A 7857-nucleotide genomic window follows, 5' to 3' on the forward strand; every position below is an offset into this window, starting at 1 on the left:
CCCAACAATCAATAAAAACAGATCGCCTTTTCACTGTTACAAAAGTTAAGTTTATCAATGTTTGTTCAGCTTTCATAATTGTAAGTTTATAAGTACATAGTACATTTTTTGGTCAAGTCCAACTTCTTTTAATACATGCAACAAATCTGGTGAAACATTTTAAACATTAAATGGGAGGCATAAAAATTAATACTAGAAAAAGACCGATTGAATCATGAAACAAAGAATTACTTATTAACTAAATCACAAGTAGAAAATGTTATGCAGATATTATTGGATAGATTTTGGTGTAGAAAAAAATGAAAGAAATCAGAAATGAAAGTTATCTCGTCTTTTTCTTTAAAGAGTAGCCTACTGCAGAGCAGCAACATTCACAAAGACCATCATCACCAATACTGCAGCTAATACAATGATCCAGGAGGAAACTTGAAAAAGCAGGAAAAATGTGACACTGATCAAAACTAATACATCAATTATTGATCAAAGAGAAAATGCATACTACCACAATGCATTGTTATTGCATCTCAGTTTCTCACCATCACTGATAATCTGACATCTGTTGGACCTCATGAAGCATCATCATCACCTCTCTGTGAGGAGCAGAGAGCACTCCTGCTGCACATCCCACCTGTGTGCTGTGTTTACGTGAACCTGAGAGCACAGCTGTAGTGGTGACAGTGAATGTAGAGTTGGTGTTGGACACACTGACAGTGTTGTACTGTGAGAAGCTGCGGTCTTGTTGTGAGACACTGAGTGTTACAGTGGGAGCAGGTCGACCAGTGGCTGAACAGGAAACAACCCACTCTTCAGTAGAGTTTGACTCTCTGACATCAACAACAGGTTCATGCAGCTCTGTGAAGGATCAGGAAATATAGGAGGAGTATATACAAGGAGTATATTGTGAAAGATACATTGACTTCTAACACATGTAACGCATTAAGGTAAAATTTCTTACCATAAGGATGAGTGTTAAACAATTTATAAACCCCAGTTTGTTAATTATTTGTTCATTATTCACAACTATATTATAAGTGTTTTTGGTCAAATGGAATTTCTTTTTGGGTAATATTTCAACATCTTTTAGCCCTCTTCCAAAATGTTTTAACCTTTCTGTCTCTAACAGTAAAACATCGTTCCTTTATCTTCTGTGTCTGGTGTGTTTGTCAGGATTAGCTAGCTTGGCAAAACTTCACATTAAACAATTAAAGTGTGTTACTGTGAGGTGTGTATTCGTACTATGAGTCACAGCTCGAGTTTTCTTGCAGGTGAAGGTGATGGTTTTTCACCTCGCTGTCATTCTTACATAAAAGTGTTTGACCCCTTCAAAAAAAAAACAAAATTTGAGATTATTTTTTGTTTTGTTCATTGTGTTTATTTGTTTCTACTTTTTACTTTTTTCTTTTACTGTGTACAGCACTTTGGTCAACCTGTGTTGTTTTTAAACATGGTTATTGATTGATTGATTGATTGATTGATTGATTGACTGATTGATTGATTGATATTTCTTTGATTAAAATACAGCCTACTCCACATCCTCCAAGTTACAGAGGAGAGGAACCATCTGGGGTGAACTTGTCCACATGGTATTGGCTGTCATGGTCCCTGTGCCTGTCCGGTTCGCCCTGTGCCTGTCCGGTTCGCTCATGTTGGCCACAGGTTTGTTTTGTTTTCTCTCCTGCTTCCCTGGGTGGAGGTCATTGTGGGCTCTCACCCTTGGCCCACGCATCTGCGGTGTTTACTACACCTGTTGCTGATCAGGCGGCGTCCCCCTTGCCTATTTAACGCTGCGGCACGGAGTAGTCGGCACTGGAACGTTGATCCTCCTGTGTTCGTGTTCGTGCTCTCAGCTCTTCTTCTAAGAGAAACTCCCTCAGTGTTGTGTGGCGTATTGATCTAATCGGACTCTTTGTGTTTAGATCTCCCCGGAACTGGTGGCGGACCCTGACCTGTGATCCCCGTGTGTGTGTGTTAACATAAGTGGAAATTGGAGCGAGAGTGGCTGTGGAGAAGCGAGTGTGCGTAAGAAGAGGAGTGGCGGAATTTGGGCCGAGTGGAGAGGGAGTGTGGATTCCTTCCCCTGGAGCCCTGAACCCCTGTCCCATTCACTGTATATACACATCACTGTGGTTTCCCTTCTGTGTTAATAAATTGTCAACCTTTTGCAGTTGAATCCATCTGTTAGCCCTGACATTGGATACCTGGAAATCAGTGAAGGGACCATTAATGCTTAAACATACACAGGTTTGAGAGCAACCACCCCAAAGCTTCTGCTAATAAATACTAGTCTGTGTTTGTGATGCAAATGTTTCTGGCTGTGTTCACAAACATTTAGTAAGGTGAGTGAGGAATATTAATAATTATTATTAGATCATTAACAAGACTATAGAACTTGACTGCACGCCAAGGTGGCAGTTCAGCCATTTGATTCATGTTGCAGCAGCTCATGAGTGAATGAACATCGTGCAATAAAAGTACTTCTAGAAGTACATTTTTCAAAAACGTACATTGTGGAGGAATGGAAGGATGACACGAGAGAGCCCAATATTTTACTCCAACATTAATCGCTGCATCGCACATCTGAACACTCAAAGAGCCAAAACCTAACCCTCTCACTTCCCGTTACACTGGGTACGAGTGGAGCTACCTGGTGGTATGTACTTACATTTATTTAAATTTACTTGAGTAGGGTTATGGGTTGCCAAATCAGCATGCAGTGAAATTCTATAGAGTCATGTTAATGACCTAATACTTTTATTCAGGTGTGTTGCAGCAGAGATACATTTAAAAGCTTCAGGACACTGGCTCTCAAGCACTGGAGTTTGACACCCCTGCTTTACACAAAGATGGGATAAATCACAGTGCAAAGAATGAATGAATAAATAAAATATAAATAATAATTAAATAGTCTTACACATCAATGTCATTGGTTGACTTTTGAAGTATATGAATCCTTATTGTGTTCCCTGAGTGACAGAAGGAATAAAACACTTTAAAATCAGTACTGAAAATATGTGCAGACATTACTAGATAGATTTGGGGTTAGCCTCCAAGAGTCAATAAATCACTATCATGTTAATAAGATAAGACACATTACAAAACGACATACATTAAGTAGAAAGTGAAAAGGTAACTTTTCTTCAAGCAGCATAGTGGAGCACCAGAAAAAGACAAACCCCAACACCAGCACTACTACAGCTATTACAGTGATTGAGGAAAAACCTGTGAAAAAAACACAAAAAAGTGACACTGACCAACAATAATAAATCACTCATGAATTGAAGGAAAAGGCAGAAGTACTGAAGTCATTGTTATTAGATCCCAGTCAAATTTACCCAAGTATCATCCGTCTCTAGTCTAGTCTGTGGTATACAGAAAGAGTTTCTCACCACCAAAAGATGTTTTTTGGACCTCAGGAATCATCACCATCACCTCTCTGTGAGGAGCAGAGAGCACTCGTGCTGCACATCCCACCTGTGTGCTGTGTTTACGTGAACCTGAGAGCACAGCTGTAGTGGTGACAGTGAATGTAGCATTGGTGTTGGACACACTGACAGTGTTGTACTGTGAGAAGTTGAGGTCTTGTTGTGAGACACTGAGTGTTACAGTGGGAGCAGGTCGACCAGTGGCTGAACAGGAAACAACCCACTCTTCAGTAGAGTTTGACTCTCTGACATCAACAACAGGTTCATGCAGCTCTGTGAAGGACCAGGAGATATTTCAAAGAATATGTTGCTGAAAGGAAATCAGTTTGTAGCACATTTAAACACATTAATGCAAAAGTTCTTACCATAGACTTGGAGGCAGGTTCTACCAGTGAAGGAGCCTTCAGGATAAGTGTTAAACAGACAGTGATAGCACCCTTCATCCTGCTCTGTTACATTCCTGATGACTATGGAGCAGTTCTGTAGTCCAGTGTATTTAAACTTGACTTTATCGTTAAAGCCATCATTCATTCTCTGACCAAACTGCTTGCTGTAGGTGGCAACATTTGTCTCCACATCATTTGAGATTTTCTGCCATGTGACCTGAAGGACGTCTTTAGTGTCCAAGAGCTGACAGCTGAATTCAGCATCTTCTCCCACTGCTGCCAGCACAGTCTGCTGTGTTTGGATCACTGCTGTTAGAGCTGCATGGAGAATAACATGAGTTAGAGATGTGGAACTGAGAGGTATTGATAGGAGGGATAAAACAATAATTTGGGTCAGGGAGTAGTCTGTGTTTTAGGCTCAAACAAATTGACATATGGGGTACCATTTAAATGTGATGTAGACTATAAATATAAACCTGACAGTCATTGTTTCATACTGTTTCAGGTACATTTTCTTTCATTTGTATAAAAAAAAAAGTAACACAATTCAGTTAGCTACCAACTAAACAAAGAAAGTCAGATAGACGTATAGATCATGTCTATATTGGTTCTGTTGGTCCATGACCAATTCTGGAGGTCTGTACTGCATTTGAACTTTTTCCACAATTTGGAGGTCCAACCATGATTTAAGCTGGACATCAATATGGCGTTCAACATTAGAACCTTGGACTGGATATATATATTTTGGACATCATGTAGATATCTATGACAAGTGCAGGGAATTTACATGGTTAATTGAGGTCATATTTTTTATTTACAAAATATCAATATTGGGGTTACAAAACAATCCCTTCAGTGGACCAAACATGAATTATAAAACCCATCACTTCAACATAACCAATACCAGCACTGGTATCGCTACTATCAATATTTGGATCAATCCGGCCACGTCTAACTCGTGCTACTGTAGAAATTCCCAGTGATTTTCTACATTTTCCCAGAGGCCTTCCCTTCTGTGGATTACTGGTATGTTATTTATTAATTTGTGCCTCAATTATTTCAGATCAGTTATTTCACTGGGGAAGCCCTATATTGCCCACTTCCTAATTTTAGCACTGTTTGATCTTTCTCTTTAGCATGCATGTAACTTTGGTTTGTTGAGATTTTGGCATTACTTCTGTCATAAACATTTGCTATTTTTACTGTGTTATAATCAGCCCTCTCTCTCAGACATAACTAAGATTTCTGTGGTTACCCAGAACATTTTATTACACTTTTTGTAATCAATCAGGTCTTCAACCCCTTCTTTTTGAATAGTGTATAAACCGTATGTATGTGGGGTGTGAAAGACTGGTAATGTTTTGATAAACTGCTTATTTTAGAACAATTGGCGAGTGTGTTCAGCCACTTCACACTACTACACTTTGCTCTAAACTACATTCTGTCTCTGAACAGTATATATGTCATGGCCTGGGTCTAGGGACCCAGGGCTCATGTATTTTCAGTGTATGTTTATATTTTCCGTGTGGTGTTTTGGTTTGCTCTCCTTTTTCTCCATGTTTCTCCGTGTGAGCTTCCGGAGGTTTTTGGTTCGCTGAGGAGACTGCGAACCCGGAAGTGTTTCTGCTCCGGACACAGCCACACCTGCCGCTCGTCGTCCTCTGCCAGCTGCAGCAGATTACGCTCGTCAAGGGAGCGGCATTTAAGACTGTAGCTGAGCTGAGGCCGACGCTGGATCCTTGAGTCAGAACTCGTCAGTACAGCCGTGGGCTTTTGTATAACCTCCGAGTAAATAGATCTCCTGCTAACCTTATGTGTTTGTGTTACCAGGAATCTGGAGCGGAGTGTGCTTCGAAGTCACGGTGTGGGAATTGGAGTTTTTTGGAGTCGCCACTTTTCACTTTTCACGGACATCTGCACTGTGTGGGATTCAGGGAGAATCGCCACGGGACCACAGTGCCTGGATTTTGTATATAGTTGTGTGTTTTTCACCTCCTGTAAATAAATCCACTGTCCTAAGAGTCTCGCGTTTGGGCCCTACTTTCACTGCCACTCCACGGTCTGCCATCGCAGCCCGTGACAATATATGTGAATGGACTGACGGATCTTTTAATTTCAAATGTTAAATAATTGTCAATAAACTACTTATGACCTGAACTCTGTCTCTGCCTAATGGAAATGAGTGCCTTCTTGGTATAGTTTTTAACTACACTGGGGTTGTGAAACGTCTTTTACATTGTTGGCCACATACAACCCAATTTGATCTCAAGTGGGTCGGGCCAGAGAAACCACCCTCTCTGTTGAATAAAGTAATTTAACACACATTTAATCCCTGACATATTTAATTAAAATAAAAAGAGCTGTAATTTCAGTTTTTCTACATAAGAGAGAAATGTGGCTGTAGTAAATTAAAGAAATCTGTCAGCATGACTCTTTGGGCTTAAATATTTAGAAATAAAATAAAAAAATCACAAAAAAGTTATAGTAGCTCATTGCCCAGACTGTCCTGTACTTATAAAACGGAAAATCTTTGTTAATTTACCAAACATACATACATAACGCATAAACATGTGGTTTACCTATTGCTTTCATCGCAATATGAATAGGCATGGGGCAACCTTTATCAAAACAGTCTAAAGCTGTTTTCACACAGCTCTCATTAATCTGAATGATGAACAACTCATGACACAGAAAGTTGATTTTGTTCGTTTTTATTAGGCTGAGTGTTCAGTGGGAGAAACTTTTTGTCACTCATTCAAACAAAATCTAAACTCTTCAGTAATTGAATCTCCCTCTAATTCTGTCTAAAGACAATCTCTTTGTCCCTTCAGAGAAAAGTCCTCACATTTATGATCTCACATTTTAGGATCAATTTTTAATTATTACGAGTGAAGGTTCTTGTTTTCTTTTTATTTTCTTGTCACAATAAATAACTTTAAAAATCAAAAACGACAATACGGAATAAAACTTACCTTTTGAAAAGGCCATAAAAAGAAAAAACAAACACATAATCCCACAGTCTGACATGGTGCACGTCTCTGTGTCCCCACTGGCTATTGTACCACGTATTGAAACAACGTCGTACAATAGCCAAATTATTGAAAACTCAAATGTCCCCAAAGGAAGAATCTCCCTTCCTTGTGGGACATTCCAAGGTGTGTTAGAATGATAAACTGTACCAAGTAAAGTACAAAAACTTCCCAGTGCAGTAAAGTTTCATCAGTGTTTTAATCAGCCAACTCAATCATTATTTTTCTGCATTTTGAAAATTCAGTAAAGCTTCATCTATTGGTAATTGTTTTTTTAAATTAATATGTATGAATTTATTTATTTTTCAGCCTTCCTTTTAAGGGTCGCCAAAGCGGATCAGCTGCCTCCATTTCACCCCATCTCTTCTCTGTCACACCCACCCTCTCCATGTCCTTTACTACATCCATGAATCTTTTCTGAGGTCTTCCTCTTTTCCTCCTTCCTGGCAGCTTCAGCTCCAACACCTATTGTCCAGTACATCCACCCTCCCTCCTCTGCACATGTCCAAATTATTTCACCCTTCAACTTGAACTTTGTCCGCAAATCGCTTGACCTAAGCTGTTGCTCTGATGTTTCCATAGCCATGTGCTGAAGCTTTAGGGGGGGAAGCAGAAATGTAATGTTTTGTTGTTGATTTTTTTGTTTAGTAGGGGATTAAAAACTAAAATTTATCTGTAATCTGTCTTTAGTCTCCGAGAGCTGGCAGCTGAATTCAGCATCTTCTCCCACTGCTACCAGCACAGTCTGCTGTGTTTGTATCACTGCTGTTAGAGCTGCACAAACAAAGTAAGAGGCTTTCATAGTCCGTGTTTTATGTTTCATTAAAAAAACCAACAACTAAATAACAGAATTCAGTGAGGTACATACTGAACTTACAGGACAGAAACAAAGTACCAATCCTATTGCAGTAGTATATCTCCAGTAACAATACCAGCATTGGTATCAATACTATTGATAACTGCATCAATCTGCCCACCTCTAACTCGTGCTATTGTAGAAATTCCCTGTGAACTTATACA

General features: G+C 39.5%; 1 pseudogene; it reads right to left on the reverse strand.

Moving 5' to 3' along the window:
* Positions 1-538: 538 nt before the first annotated feature.
* LOC134621162 (nectin-4-like) lies at positions 539-4563 on the reverse strand (annotated as a pseudogene).
* Between the last annotated feature and the right edge of the window lie 3294 nt (positions 4564-7857).

Source organism: Pelmatolapia mariae, linkage group LG23, assembly GCF_036321145.2.
Source record: "Pelmatolapia mariae isolate MD_Pm_ZW linkage group LG23, Pm_UMD_F_2, whole genome shotgun sequence".
NCBI classification, from domain to species: Eukaryota; Metazoa; Chordata; class Actinopteri; order Cichliformes; family Cichlidae; genus Pelmatolapia; species Pelmatolapia mariae.